Here is a 16917-nt window from a genome sequence, read left to right on the forward strand (position 1 = left end):
GCACCATTTATTGAAGAATGTATACTTTCCCTACTCATTTGTCTGTTTTTGGATGATATAGTTGAATAGTGAGATTCACTAGTGGAAGGATCTCCTTGGCTGTCCAGGTGGCAGGTTGACCCCGAGCAGCCAGAGTGGAGGTGTGGACCAGTGGGAGGCTCAATTGCGGCAACAGTGCAGGAGAACAGCTGAGCAGCGGAATTACAACAGGCACAGGCGGAGGTGAGGAGGGGGGTTGACTGCCCTTGTCCCCTCCCTCTCGTCCCCTATAATCACCTCATCTAGCTGCCTTTCCCCACCTGTAAGCTTTATCAACTGTCAGTCGAGGGAATAATTAATCCCAGTAGCTAATCTTGGAGAATCTGGAATCAGGTTCCTGCATTTAAATCCTGACTTCAAAACTTACACCAGCCTTGTGATCTCAAGCAAGTGTCTTGATATTTCTGGTCCTCAGTCTTCCCACCTGTGAAATGGGGATCATAGTAACACCTATGGCAGAGCACATCAAGGAGATTTTAAGGAACAAAGTCATATGCAGCTCTTAGCCTGGTGGCTGGCACAGACTGAACTCATGTAGTCAACATCGTTATCACCTGGTTTTCAAGGGAAGTTGTGACCATCAGTTTCTCAGTGGAACAAAACTTCAGTCCTCCCTTTGCATGGGTCTGAGCCTGAGCAGAGCAGTTAGGGGAACAGGTGGAACTGGCAAGATGATGGGAAGGTTTCCAGGTCAAATGGTTGAAGGCACTCGTCTAGAAAATGTTTTCTTTAGGGAGCCTCTATACTTTCAGGTATACTTATGCAATAAAGCCCACGAACAATGGGCTACCATTAGTAAAATACATTAGCATATTAATTAATGGTGACATGTATTCCCCCACTCCCACCCCACTTTTAAACACAACTGTTTATGTGTTTAGGTAAAGCTTTGGTCAGAAGTGGAGTCAAAAGTGTTTGTCTTTCCTTCTCATATTTTTCAAAGAATGAGATAACAGCTGTAGTTGATTGACTCCATCATAGGCAGACCTTTAAAAATCATTTCATATAATGCTCTGTAATGTATCTGAGGTTGTTATTATCATCCCCAAGGTCCAGACAAGGAAAGGGAGTTTCCCGGAAGTGAGGAGGTAACTTGCATGCAGCCGCCATTACTAAGGACCAAGATTCAACCCAGGTCTCCACTAACTCCAGCACCCAAGCTCTAAACCCAACAATGAACACATGGATGTTGAGTTGGAACTTTGGAGGCTGGGAAGTCGAGCTTGGCAGATGGGAGAAATTACTTTCTGAAGGATTTAGTGCCTTCTATTTATTTATAAAATGGTCATGCCTGGAAGGACTTCGGAAGGCATCTATCCAGAGTCTTCATCGTGCAGATGGAGAACCTGGAGCCCAGAACAAGATGTGTCCACGCCGACTACACGTGGAGTTCTCTGCCGAGTCCTGGGTCTCCTCACCCTGTGCAGTACTTGTAATCTCCACATGGCCTCAAGATCGAAGGGGAAACATGCTTGGCGCTGCACAGCCTGCACGTCATCCTGGCCCAAAGAAGCTTGCAAATCAGCAAGAGAGAGGATTCATGCCCACAGATAAACACCATGAGTAAGAGGGTGAAAAGCACTTTGGGGTCTTTGGAGCACTTCATCCCTCTGACCAGAATCAGGGAAGACTTCTTGGAGGAGGTTGTGGGAGAGCTGGGTCTGCAGTAGAAATGACAGTAAGGACATTGCAAATGGAGAAGGGACTACTAATAATGTAAGCTAACATTTATTGAGCCACAGCATACAGATTCCATGCTAAACACTTTACACTTATTAACTCCTTTAAATCCCACAACAACACTATAAGGTGGGTACAGTAATTATCCCCATTTTAGAGAAGAGGAAATTAAGACACATAAAGGATAAATGACTTGCCCATAGACATATGGCTGGGAATTGACAGGTTCCAGAATGAGAATATCAGCTGGAGTGACTCCTCATTTCTTTTTCTTTTTATTTATTTATTTAGTTACTTGCTTACTTATTTATTTATTTTTTGGCTGCATTGGGTCTTAGTGGCACACGCGAGATCTTTCGTTGCGGCGTGCAGGCTCTTTGTTAGGGTGTGCAGGCTTCTCTCTAGTTGCGGTGCGGAGGCTCCAGAGCATGCAGGCTCGTTAGTTGCAGCACACAGGCTCTCTAGTTGTGGCGTGTGGGCTCAGTAGTTGCGGCATGCAGGCTTAGTTGCCCCGCGGCATGTGGGATCTTAGTTCCCCAACCAGGGATTGAAACGGAGTCCCCTGCATTGCAAGACAGATTCTTAACCACTGGACCACCAGGGAAGTCCCACCCCTCATTTCTTGATGCCTGAGGGGAGGACACAGGGGTGAGCATTGGGAAGAGGACACAGGATGAGGGAGTAGGAGATAGATTCTTTTTCTAGGACAAGTCAACTTCCAATTGACCCTCAGCTTTTCCATGTCATCTGGGGCCTCCTGAGATAGGCAAGAAGTACTCAGTTAATGAGGGTCAGCACCCAGACCCACTAGCCTCTCTGGACCTTCCAGAAGCTATCAGGACTGAGCTAAGGGACTCTGGTTGAAGGGCCACAGAGGCTGTCTGGCTCACTCTGGGGCCACAATGTCCAAGACCCCATTCTGACTGATCTTACACCAGCCCCAGGGGTTTTCCAAATGCCAATCATAACTATGGCTCAGCCCACCTGGAGACAGTGGGGTTTGGAGGCAAGAGCACAGTACACAGCAGCAGCCCAAGTCCAGCTGTAAGAGCTGTGTGACCTTGGGCCAGCTCTGACCCTGGCTGGACTTCAGGGAGCACCTGGGGGGGAGGGATCAGCCTGACCTCACAGGCTTGTTAGGAGGAATCTGTGAAACCAGATGGATGAGGGCCCGCACAATGCCTGGCGCCCATAGGTGCTCAATAAATGCTAACTTCTTGCCCTTGACCTTGAGGCTCCTCATCTTCTTGGAGCAGGCTAAAAGTTGGATAGACTCAGCCCATTACTCAGTTCCTTGTCATCCCTTAAAACAGATCCACAGGCCATTTGAGTGTTGACATTGTGACTGCTAATCACTGCTAGAACAGGAGACAACAGACACAGACATGGGAGGTGACAAAGGTCTCAGAACCTATATACATTCACTCATCAGCATCCCCCTGCTCTGAAGTGACAGCAGCCTTCCTTGGACAGCACCCTCTTCTTCAAGGGGGGAGATTTCTTTAACTCTCCACCACCCCAGACCTTCTCAAGGTGCTATTTGAGCTTCGTTCATCCATTAACTGCTCATGAACACCTATCCAATATTCTGGACATAACTCAAAGGCAAATGGGAAAGCAACCCAAGTGTCCATTGATAGACGATGGCTAAACAAAATATGCTGTATACATACAATGGAATATTATTCAGCCTTAAAAAAGAATGAAATACGGACACATGCTATAATACAGATGAACCTTTATGAAGGCAGTAGGCTCTGTGAAATAATCCTAACACAAGAGGACAAATATTGTATGATTCCACTTACGTGGGGTACCTAGACTAGTCAGATTCATAGATACGGAAAGTAGAAGTTACCAGGGGCTGAGAAGAGGGGAGAATGGGGGGTTCGTGTTTAATGGGTATAGAGTTTCAGTCTGAGAAGATGATAAAGATCTGAAGATGGATGGCGGTGATGGTTGCATAACAATGAGGATGCACTTAATGCTCCTGAACTGCACACTTAAAAATGGTTAAAATGGTTTTACATCAATAAATATACATCTACAGCATCCCTTAAAAAGTGGTTAAAATGGAAGTTTTATGTTATATATATTTTATTACAATTTAAAAAAATATGTGAATGGATTAAAAAACTGTGGTACATCCAGACAATGGACTATTATTCAGTGCTAAAAAGAAATAAACTATCAAGCCATGAAAAGGTATGGAGAAAGCTTAAATGCATATTACTACGTGAAAGAAGCCAATCTGAAAGCCTACATACTGTATGACTCCAACTACAGGTATAAGACATTCTGGAAGAGGCAAAACTATGGAGATACAGGAAAAGAATCAGTGGTTGCCAGGGCTTGGGGGAGGGGAAAGGGACGAATAGGTGGTGTGCAGAGGATTTGTAGGGCAGTGAAAATACTCTGTATGATACCATAGTGATGGATACATGTCATTCTACATTTATTCAAACTCACAGAATGTACGACTCCAAGAGGGAACCCTAATGTAAACTATGGACTTTGGGTGATGATGATGTGTCAAAGTAGTTTCATCGATTGTAACAAATGTACCACTCTGGTGGGGATGTTGATAATGGGGGAGGCTGTGTGTACAGGAGGCTCATGGGAAATCTCTGTACCTTCCCCTCAATTTTGCTGTGAACTAAAACTAGTCTAAAAAAAGTCTTTACAGAAAAAGGGGGCAGGGTGCAAATGGAGTCTCCTGTCCCCAGAGATCTCCTTGTCTGGTTGAGGACATAGAGAGACAAACCAGCAGTTACAAAGCCACGTGTTAAGAGAGCTCGACAACAACATAGGCAGCTTCAGGCGTCTCAGACTGGCCTTTCTCCAGCCCAGAGGGTAGAAGATTCTCTAGAGGCAGTGAGTCCCTTCCTTGCAGGGAGGCCTGCAGCCTGGGCGTGGCCATCTCAGTGGGTCCCCGACCCTCACTGGAGAAGTCCCTTCAAGTAAAGCTTGCAGGCCACTAGGCCCAACCGCTCCTGCCCTCACAAAGCACATCAGCTTCAGCTGCTCTATTCGAATTCATTCTGGTAAGTGAGCTCGGCCTTCACAGAAACGAATACTGTGGACACAGCACTCTCCGAATGACCTGCCCGCTGCTCCTGAATCTCTAACCCAGCCCGGCTCCCTGTTACTCGGCTCTCCTCTTTCTACCCCACCTGCCCCACCTTCTTCCTAGAGCTGTTACAGCCACCTTGACTTCTGTTACCCACTTCCAGGGCCCTAGGCTGCGTGGGTGTCAGAGGGCAGCTTTCCACTCACGCAGGCCAGTCCTAGGACTGGAGTTAGAGGTGACAGTGAGATGCCCTAAAGCATTAGGACAAAGATAAGCAAAGCTGTAAAGGGCCAGGATGGCTCTTCCCGAGCAAAGCTAAATTTGATTTAGGCTAAAGGCATCTAAAGAAGGAATGTGCCCTTCAGAAGCGGCTGGACGCAGGAAGGGAAGGCATGTCAGCCTGAAGGTACAGGAAAAGCAAAGTCATTCATTCATTCATTCATTTACTCAACAAATAGTTTCTAAGCCCTTATCATGTGCCAGGCACTGTTCTAGGCATGAGGATGCAGAGTAAAGGAAACACACAGGAGTCCTGCTCTTGTGTAGCTGACATTCTAGGGAGACAAGAAAAAAGATAACTGAGACAAAGAAAAAATACGTCAGATGGTGCCAAGAAAGAGCTTGGCAAGGGGAATGGAGATTTCCAGGTGCGGGAAGAGAAGATTGCAATATTTTAAAGGCCAGTTATGCTGATAAGTTGGTACTTGAGCAGACTTGAAATTAGAGAGTCTGCTATTTGGGTGTCTGGAAGAGCCTTCTAGAGAGAGGACATTGCAGGTGCAAAAGACCTAAGATGGGAGGATGCCAGGAGTGCTGGAGGAGCTGCAAGGAGGCCAGTGCTGGAAGGGAGTTTGCAAGTGAGGAGCAGGAGACAAGGTCAGGAAGGAAACGGGGAGCTGGATTGTCTCAGGCCTGGTAGAACACAGCAAAGACTTGGTGAGACACAGAGGTAGATCCCAGCGCTGTTCAGTGGGGAGGGAGGCTCGCCAGTGCACTCTGAGGCTTCTCCTCCCAGTGGCAGGATGTATGCACTGGGCTCTCAGGGGCCGATACCTTTAAAAAGTAAAGGCCCATAACTGACCTCCTGCTTGGATTCCTGGCCCACAAGGTAACCTGGCCATACCCTGGTCTCCCACAGACAGGTCTTCTAGAGGGAGAGAATGCTGGCAACTAGGGTGTTGTCCTCACGGTGACACTTCTACTTTTCATTGTAAGTCGATATATAATATGGTTTGGTATGTTATGGTATAATGGAAACCAATATGATATAATACACATCCCCATCTCAGAGCTTGTATAACGTGACTCTAGCTCCCAGAGTTGAAGCAGCCCTGCAGGGGGTGTGGGGGGGTGGGGAAGGTGGACTAATCCAGTCTCTAAACCTGCCAGACTCCTGGACTAGGCCCCAAGGCCACAGTGTCCTCTCCACGGCTGTGCCATTTTGTGAGGCTGCTTGACAGCCAGTCAGCTGCCTTTCTCTTGGTACTAGTCTGATCTCACCACTCAACTTTTTATCCAAACCACTGAGCCTCACCCAGCCTCAGTTTATTCAACTGTAGAATGGGCATGATACTTCCAATCTCCAAGGTTGGCTGTAGGAACCAAATGAGATAAAACATCCGACAGCCAGCAAGGTTCCTGGCTTCCCATCTCGCCCTTCCTTCCCTGACCCAGACTCTCACCCCTCTTTTGTTGGACCACTCCCAGCAGCACCTCCCCAGCCTCCCAGCTTTCATCCTCATGCCCGTCAGCACACTGTAGACAGATATGATGCTCCAAACTCCTTTAGCTGCAGCTGGGAGCCCTCACTCTCTACCCCTGACCTATAAAGACAATATTCATCCTTTACCCAATGGGATGTGCATCCTTGCCTTTGTACATCTCCCTCTGGTTAGAACGCCCTTCCTCTTCTCTGCCTGATGAGCTACCAGGCATCCTTCAAGTTCTAGCTGCAATGCCACCTCTCCTTTAAAGCCTCCCCAGCTCTTTCTGCCTGGTCTGTTCTCTCTCCTGTCTGCCCACAGCACCCTATGCTTTCCTCTATCATAGCACTTACTGCTACACTGGCTTTAACTACCTGGGTTTTAATTTTTTTAACCTGATTAAAGCACAAGCTCCTTGGGCTTCCCTGGTGGCGCAGTGGTTGAGAGTCTGCCTGCTAACACAGGGGACACGGGTTCCAGCCCTGGTCTGGGAGGATCCCACATGCCGCGGAGCAACTGGGCCCGTGAGCCACAACTGCTGAGCCTGCGCGTGTGGAGCCTGTGCTCCGCGGCAAGAGGGGCCACAATGGTGAGAGGCCCGTGCACCGCGATGAAGAGTGGCCCCCGCTTGCCACAACTAGAGAAAGCCCTCGCACAGAAACGAAGACCCAACACAGCCAAAAATAAATAATAAAAAAAAAAGACAGCCCTCTCCACATGGCTTTCTAAAAAAAAAAAAAAAAAAGCACAAGCTCCTTGAAAAAAGAAAAAAAAAGCACAAGCTCCTTGAGGACAAAGAGAAATTATCTTCTCTTATGCCATATTTCACCAAATTTTGTCTGCCAACAAATTTTTAGATTTACCACTATTTTATGTACCATTAAGAAACAAAAAAGTGCTGCCAATTACATCTTGACACCTTGTCTTCTTATTACTTGGAATTTCTATTTTATGCTTAGTGGAAGAATTCTTCGGAACTTAGAAAGAGTTTCGATATCATTTATTACTTCTGTGCATATTACATGTATTTGTCTATGAAATCAATTGGTTAAGGCATTAACGCTTCCATTGTGACTAGTAGCTGTCCAACAGCAATTGGAAGAGACATTGATTGTAACAACTATCCCAGTTTTAAAGATGTTAAAAAATGAGAAAAAAAAAAAAGTGCCCTATCCACCCTCCCAATGCACGGGGCCTGGGTTCGATCCCTGGTCAGGGAAGTAGATCCCACATGCATGCCGCAACTCAGAGTTCACATGTCGCAACTAAAGATTCCATATGCTGCAACTAAAAAGATCCCGCATGCCGCAACAAAGATCCCGTGTGCCACAACTAAAACCCGACGCAGCCAAATAAATAAATAAATAAATATTTTTAAAAACAAAAAACAAACAAAATGTGTCCTAAACTCAAGGAAATACAGATTATGCCTTTCTCCTAGACTAGTAGCTGGCACCCAGTGGATGTTCAATCAATGTAGGCTTGCTATTGCTTTGTGACATGACCCAGGCCAATCTACAGTGAGAGTGGTCATTTCTGTATTGCCCTGAATCTCTCACATGTGTCCAAGCCATCTGGAAGGACGGGTTGGCATCCAGGCTGTGCTGCAGGAGGTCATTTAGGGAGGAGCTGGAGGCGGGGGGACAGCCTCGGAGGAGGTCCTGTTTTCCCGCTGGACGAGAGGACCAGGGATGGGGTTTTGCTGGGCAGAGATGGGGTGCATGTGAAGTCCTTCAAACCCCTACAAGTTCAGCAGAGTCAGGCTGGGACTATGAAATCTGGAGCACAAAACCGTAGTTGTTAGAAGTACGTTTTTATTTATGTATAAACGTTTGGACACCATCTCCAGAAACAACAGTAAATCTTGGGCTCTGCCCTCTGTCTCCTGCTGCCCTACTCTCTCTAAGTGATGTACAAGCTGGAAAAGGGACTCTGTTTTTTGGATAGCGAGAGACGGGGAAACAGAAAGTTATAACCTAAGGAAAGTAATAACGTGTTACGGCCAGAAATGCCCCTACTGTGTCTCCATGTGAATGTAATTTTGTTTGAACAAGTTGAACTGAATTTTATCTGGCTGATCTTGAATGTGCGACGCACACACACATATAGAATTTATGCGAGGGAGAAAAAGAAAGACCCCCGTTGCCTTGGCCTCATATTTTAAGCTTAGATAAACTTGGGAGGCTGTTCTCAAGCCTCTGACATTTGGCTACCCGGAGCCTCACTCTGTGCATGGACGAGCTTGTCAAAACTCAAGCGGGTTCAGTCAGCCCAGATACTCGACGTCACACAGAATAGGAGAGGTGGGGGGAAGAGGCTTGACTGTGTCCTGGGAAGAGGCCTGGATGCAAAGGCAGGGCCATCCCATGCCTGCTGGGTGACCCCAGCATGTATAAAATGGGGCCTGTGGACTTCCCTGGTGGCACAGTGGTTAAGAATCCGCCTGCCAATGCAGGGGACACGGGTTCAAACCTTGGTCCAGGAAGATCCCACATGCCACGGAGCAATTAAGCCCCTGCGCCACAACTACTGAAGCCCACGTGCCACAAATACTGAAGCCCGTGCCCCTAGAGCCCATGCTCTGCAATAAGAGAAGCCACCACAGTGAGAAGCCCACGCACCGCAACGAAGAGTAGCCCCCTCTCGCTGCAACTAGAGAAACCCGCACACAGCAACAAAGACCCAACACAGCCAAAAAAAGAAATAAATTAAATAAATAAATTTTTTAAAAAATAAAAAATAAAATAAAATGGGGCCTGTGAAGCCTCCCCTATGGGCAGGGGTGAGAGTTCACCAGGCATTTAACAACTCACATGTCAGGGAAACTGCAATGGGTTCCCAGTGGTCCCCAGAGTGCCTGGAGTTAACCCTTTAGTTGCTGGATCATAGGAGGGACCAGGGGACAGTGTGGCGAGGGACACTCAGGACAGTTGCTATTTATTTACAATATTGATATAATATCGTAACAAGCCATTGGACCGTACCTGTGTGCATCATATGACTGGCAGCCTGTCTGCGGGCTTTCTGTGAAGACTAAATGAGACCAGCAGATGAACGAATAAGTGAGTGAATGAGTGAATGAGTGATTGGGCACCGTGCACTGTGCTCATGAGTCACGAATGCTCTCATCCAGTAAATATCTGTTGGACATCTACAATGTGCCAGTTTTCATGCCAGGTGCTGAGGATGACAAGCTGATTCAGAAGGAACCCTTCTTTGGAGAGTCCTTCTTGGGGCAATAACGGATGGGTGGGAAGGGCATCTCCTGTGGAGGCAACAGCATGAGCAAAACAAAAGAAAGCAGAGGCAAAAACAAAAGAAAGCAAAAGCAAGCAAGCAAACAAACAAACAAAAAACAGCTTTTCTTGTTCTGGAAGCAACAAGTTGTCGTTGTGTGCAGTATAAAGTTTGAGGCTGGAAGCAGCAAGAGATGGGGCTCCTGGAAGCATAAATAAGGGCCAGTCTTGTGAGGGTTGAACACTGCTGTGTAGGAGAGTGAAGGATGGGCAGCGGCAGGTAATTTTCACACTGAAATAATCACTGAGCAGCAGTGTGAAGCCTGGCTTCCAAGGGCTGAGACTGGAGGCAGGGAGGCCACTTAGGGAGCTATTGCAATAATCCAGGTAAATGATGATGCAGCAAAATGTACATTGGGAGAATAAATTAAAAATATTAAGTTTGGGGTTTTTTTAAGTGGAAGAGTGAGAGAGAGATAGAGAAATAGGGCCAAAACTTGATCAGCAAACCTAGTGAAGAGAAAGTAACATATTACAGAAGTATAGTCAATATTTTATAATAACTTTGTATGGAGTGTAATCTATCAAAATATCAAATTACTATGTTGCACACCTAATATACTATTATAATACTGTATATTATGTAATATACAATATTGTAACATAATATTGTAAGTCAACTACAATTTTAAAAAAGAAGCGGAAAAAAGAAAAATACTTAGAGGGTAAGGTTAGTAGGACAGGAAGTCAGGGAGAAGGAGTAGCCAAGGAAACTCCCAGGTTCCTGCACTGAGTTAACCAGAGGTGACAGTGTTAGCAAGACCAGAACCAAGGAACAAGCAGGTTTGAGAGGAAGATACGAGGGACAGTTAAACTGGAGGAATCTAGATCATCCAAGAGGAGAGCTTCAGTAAGCAGGTTTTCCTCCTCGTCCCAGAGGTTTTCCCAAGGTTTGCTTTGGCTCACACTCTCCAAGCCCTGGGACAAGAGAGATAATTCTATGGATTCCAGTCACTTTACCATCATCCTCGTTTAAATGAGCTGACACCTTGTAGTTTCAAAACTTGGCTAAGGATTCTGTCCAGCCTGTCTTTTTTCCCCTTGAGTATTGAGGTGTAGCCTACATACAGAAAAGGGCACAAGCCATAAGCGTACAGTTCAACAAGCATGCCCTTTGGACTCTATTAAAGACCTTAAAAATACAAACACACACACACACACACACACACACATACATACACACACACACAAATATGAAAATAGAGGCCAGCCTCCTCTCTAAGAACTTTCATTTCAGACGGAGGGAATCTGAGCAGTCATGGCCATGACAACACCATCAAGCCCAAACACCCTACTTTGCATGGAATATAAGACCCTCTGGCATCTGACCCCTGCCCACTTCTTCTCCCTCATCTCCTGCCAACACCACCACCATCCCCTTCCCAAATCCAGCCCTGGCCTCGCTAAGCCTTAGTGTCCTGGATGCCGACCGCTCACCCATCCATCCACACCTGCTATACTGCTCTTGCCTTTTCCCACTTCCTCCAGGTCCATCCAGCAGATTACCTCTTGGGTTTTCAGGCCCATTCCAATGCTTCCTCTTCTGTGAAGGCTTCCTTTTGTATTCTCCTATCCCCACCCCTATTGCAGCTCATTTCTATCGCTACTTCTTTCTTGATTTTTCTTCCTTCCTTCCTTCCTTGCTGCGTTGGGTCTTCATTGCTGTGCACAGGCTTTCTCTAGTTGCAGCGAGCGGGGGCTACTCTTCGTTTCAGTGTGCGGGCTTCTCGTTGCGGTGTCTTCTCTTGTTGCAGAGCACAGGATCTAGAGGCGCGGGCTTCAGTAGTTGTGGCGCACGGGCTTGGCTGCTCCACGGCATGTGGGATCTTCCCGGACCAGGGATCAAACCCATGTCCCCTCCATTGGCAGGCGGATTCTTAACCACTGCACCACCAGGGAAGTCCCCTTTTTTGATTTCTAAACTCTATCCATGGTTGTCTCTCCAGAATGAGGTTGAGTACACCTTAACTCTCTTTGGATGCCATTACCATCACTGAGCTCTCAAAAAATGTCTGTCTTGACTTGTGATTGCCAAAGGGGAGGGGGGTGGGAGAGGAGTGGACTGGGAATTTGGGATTAGCAGACGCAAACTATTAAATATAGGATGGATAAACAACAAGGTCCTACTGTATAGCAAAGGGAACTATATTCAATATCCTATGATAAACCATAATGGGAAAGAATATGAAAAAGAATGTGTATATATATATATGTATATATGTAACATAACTGAGTCATTTTGCTGTACAGCACAAATTAACACAACATTCTAAATCAACTATACTCGGGACTTCCTTGTGGCGCAGTGGTTAAGAATCTGCCTGCCAATGCAGGGCACACAGGTTCCAGCCCTGCTCCAGGAAGATCCCACATGCCACGGAGCAACTAAGCCCGTGAGCCACAACTACTGAGCCCGCGAGCCACAACTACTGAGCCCGCACGTGCCTAGAGCCTGTGCTCCGCAACAAGACAAGCCACTGCAATGAGAAGCCCGCGCACAGCAACGAAGGGTAGCCCTCGCTTGCTGCAACTAGAGAAAGCCCACGAGCAGCAACGAAGACCTAATGCAGCCGAAAAGATTAAAAAAATAAATAAATAAATCAACTATACTCAAATAAAATATATATATTTTTTAATGTCTCTTTTGAAGAAAGGAAGGAAGGAAAGACTAGAAAGATGGAGGGAGGGGAAAAGGGAGGGAGGGAAGAACAAAGGAAGGGAGGAAGGGAGGAAGGAAGGAATATATGAGAGAATTCACTTTTATTCTCAGTTCCGAGCCTGACAAAAATGTGTTGGCTATGGAAGAACAGGAATCAGAGGCCCAGGCTGGAGTCTGAACTCTACAACTGACCAACTGTGTACCATGAACAAGCCAGTTAACCCCTCTTCCTGATTCCTTCCACTCTGCAAATGTCCGTGATCCTCAAGCCAGGAGTTTCAAATCATAATAAACAGTATGTTAGTGATCTCATTTCTCTATTTCCACCATCTTTCATTCGGTCTCCACTCATGTGAATAGAGACTGATGCAAAACATATTTCTTTTCATTTCTACCCTCTGAAATGTAAAACTGAGACAGAGAGGGAGAGAAACAAGAGATGCTAAATTCTTTCTACACGTGATACAATAAAGTTAAATAATATGGGTTTTTACCGTCCTACAAGGGAGCCAGATCAATAGCTTGGTTGGCAACTCCACACTGGCCCCCTCTCTTTCTCCACAAGGGCAGCGAGATGCGTACATTCTCAAGGGCAAACTGGCCAACCACCCCACATCAGTCATTCTCTTTAATGAGGCTCCTCCATCAGACCCCATTCTCTTGTACACAATTCATTTTATTAAATGGCCGCAGCTGCAATTAGGAGTGGGTGAATCCAGGCATGTGTTTGGGTTCGAGATGTGTCTTGTGTGATGTTTCAAATACTTTGGGTTTGGCAAAAGCCAAGACACATTCTGTCAAGTTCTTTTTCCCCTTCGTTTTTTAAGCCCGTGTGGATTCGAGAGAAATGTGGCCCATCTGATTCTCATTCGTTTTCGCCTAACTCAACAAAAAATTGTCTCGGAAGAGCTAGAAAAGGTCCAAGTAGCAAATCCAGCCTCTTTCACCAAAGCCTTCTTAGAATCTCTGTCTCTCCACCCCCAACATTTTGACATTCTCCAAACAGGCCAAGCATTTTCATTTCTTTGTGCTGTTACACTTGCTCCCTGAGCCTGGAATGTGCTTCCCTCTTACCCCCTCCTCTGCCCATTGATTCCTGCTCCCCAAGCCCAGTCCAAAGATGGTCTCCTTCATGAAGGTTTTCTCCATCATCCAACTTGCAAATAATCACACGGTCCTCTGAGCTCCTGCAGGACTTCACCTGGAGCCCTAACTAGCCCTCTATTCGGTTCTGCTTTGTGTTACATTTGGTTGTTCAACCGGGTAAGTCAAGCCCTCACTGATGTCCACCTGGGTGTGAAGCCCTTGACCTTAATTAAAGGCCTTCACAAGGAATGGCAGACAAAAACTGGCATTTGTGGGAAAGCTGTTGCCAAAAACATTAATTATTGTGTCTATCAATGTCCCTAGGTGGGCTTCCAGGTGCGAAGTGAACTTGAGGCTTGAGGACCGGAAATAACAATGGACTTTTTCCTCTACGATAATGAGAGCTATGAAATTCAGCTTGTTCTCTTTTTCTCTCGGCTGCCAGGGAGCTAAGAAGCAGATCTGATGTTCAGTCCTAGCAACCGTATCACATGCCAGCTTCCTTCTTTTTTTCGTGGACTTGGTTTTCTATTTCTACGTTGTTAGCGTATAAAGGAAAAGAAAATCCGGCGTTCACTGTGAGTCACTTCAAAGTCTCTGTAGATTGGCTAAGCAAAGGTAAGAAAGAGCTATTCATGATGATTTCACCTGCAGAATAGATCTAGGATTTAGGAAAAGGTTTTGCTTTTAGTCTTAGGGTTTTCATAAAATATTTGAATCTTTTACCAGGTCCAGTATAGTTAATACAAAATCAGTTTTTTAACTTAAAAATTAATTAAATTTAATTGTTAAAAACAGAACTGTTTACAATTCTGACTTCCCCCGGAACACAGCCCATGTCATTCATATTCTTCTCTGGATCCTCCTTCATATAGTAGAACACGCTGTACATAACTGGCATTCAGCAAATATCTATTAAGTGGATGAGGAAAAAATTCTCCCAGGTGAATTTAGAAGCCAAAGAAAGAGCTGCGGGCTCTGTATCTCTAGACACTCCTGGGTTCAAAGCCCAGCTCTGGCTGACCACGCAGCCCTGAAACGGGCAGTTACTTGGATCCATCTGAATCCCAGTTTCTTCATCCATAAAATGAGGCTTTAACCACTTCTCTTTCAGGGTTATTTTGAGGATTAATTCAGAGATGAGATGCCTAACACTAAAAATTCCCTTTCTTTTAGTTACATGCGCTCATGGGCAGAAAAAAACATTGTATTTTTAAATTTTATTTATTTATTTATTAATTTTGGCCACGCCGTGCGGCTTGCGGGATCTTAGTTCCCCGACCAGGGACTGAACATGCACCCTGCAGTGAAATTGCTAAGTCCTAACCACTGGGCCACCAGGGAATTCCCCACTGTATGTTTTAAACAGGCAACTCACCACCAGAAGCTGCACTGCTGGGGAACACAAGAGGAGGTACGTGGCTGAATGTCATTAGCTGGATAATGCATGCGCTTCAGACCCACAGAAATGGTAAAATCTAAGATACAAAAGAGAATCCAAGCCCATAGCCTTCTTCCAAAGGAGGCAGGGGCCCTTGCTAGTCATAGAAATCAGCAGTTTAGACAGAAGACATTCTGCTCAATCACTAAATGTGAGACATGAGTGATAGAAGAAATAAGTAAACTTTTTGTTTTTAGCATTTAAATTGCCCTGATAAACAACAAGGTCCTACTGTATAGCATAGGGAACTATATTCAATATCCTGTGATAAACCATAATGGAAAAGGGTATGAAAGAGAATGTATATATATATGTATAACTGAATCACTTTGCTGCACAGTAGAAACTAACACAACACTGTAAATCAACTATACTTCAATAAAATAAATTTTTAAAAAATACACAAAAAGAAAGAAAGAAATTGCCCTAGAATTGTTGTGGAATGGTTTTCATCAGAATGGAATACAAGTACCACTGATAGGACTCAAGGTGATTTTATATGGCATATGGAGAAACATTTATTATTTTAATCATTATGCATTTATTGTATGATGTGTTATAAAACATTGAGCTAGCGCAGCCAAACTGTGATATTGCACAAATTATTATGAAGTGTATTTTAAAGTTTTAAAATATTTTTTAAATGAGTGGATTTAAAGAAAAAGTGATCATATCACGACTGGTAGAACCTATCTATGCCAAAAAAATTTAACATAGTTCTAGAATTACTGGAAGTATAGAAAATACAACTTTAACCTGCGGGTCGTGAGCAACTGTTTGATTTAAGGGCAGTCATGACACTGGGCCCCTCAGTTTTTGTCCCCAGATGACTTTCCAGAGATTCCCAATCCCATCTACACACTCTACTTCGGCCCCACTGGATTTCACACCAGTTCACCTACACACCCTGCGCTCTCCCACCTCCATGCCTTGTTTTGCCTGGACACACCTTGTCTTCTCTCTCTGCCAGGCCAACCTCAAGCAGAATCAATCTCTCTCTCCTCTGGTCTCCTGCACAGTCTTGTGCACGATGCTTGCTATTATGACCTCAGCACCTTGCATTACAATTGCTTTCAGGGGTGGTCCTAGGCAATGCCTTGGGTTTTTTAAAATTAGTTTGTTCTTTATTGAAATATAGCTGACGTGCCACATTATGTCAGTTTCAGGTGTACTACATGGTGATTTGACATTTGCATACATTATGAAATGATCACCACAATAAGTCTAGTAAACATCTGTCCCCATACAAAGTTATCACAGTAGTATTGACCGCATTCCTTATGTTGTATATTACATCCCCGTGGCTTACTTATTTTATAACTGGAGGTTTGTCCCTCTTAATCCCCTTCACCTATTTTCCCCAACACCCCCCTCCCATTCTCTGTATCTATGAGTCTTTTTGTTTTGTTTGTTTTGTGTTTTGGATTCCACATAGACAATATCTTGTTTGTCTCTGTGCCCTGAGTCCCTAGCCTAGACCATTAAACAACTTAAAAAAATTAATAACTTAGAAATACCATTGAGGCATGCTAGGTTTAGAAATTTAAAGGCATAAATACTTGTCTTAATCATCGGGGATCATAGGCCACAAGGAGAACATGACTTTCCTCTCCCCACTGTACTCCTTGTACACCCCAACTAGGCCAGTTCCCCTTTTATAAGCTTCCCTGCCCAGTGCCTTCTCTTTCATAGCAGTGTTTACAGTTTGCTATTATTTTTTGTGATTATTTGATTAATGTCTTCTCCCGGCAATAGACTGTAAGCTTCCTGCGGGCAGGATCACATCTACCTGTGTTCACCATTGGCCTTTCAATCAATGCTCAGCACTGAGCCAGACACATAGCTGGTGCTCCCTAAATATCAGTCGTACGAATGAATGAATGAGCTTTTCTCCCTACACACACACACACACACACACACACACACACGGGCTTCTAGCACCT

Source organism: Eubalaena glacialis, chromosome 9, assembly GCF_028564815.1.
Source record: "Eubalaena glacialis isolate mEubGla1 chromosome 9, mEubGla1.1.hap2.+ XY, whole genome shotgun sequence".
Classification (NCBI taxonomy): Eukaryota; Metazoa; Chordata; class Mammalia; order Artiodactyla; family Balaenidae; genus Eubalaena; species Eubalaena glacialis.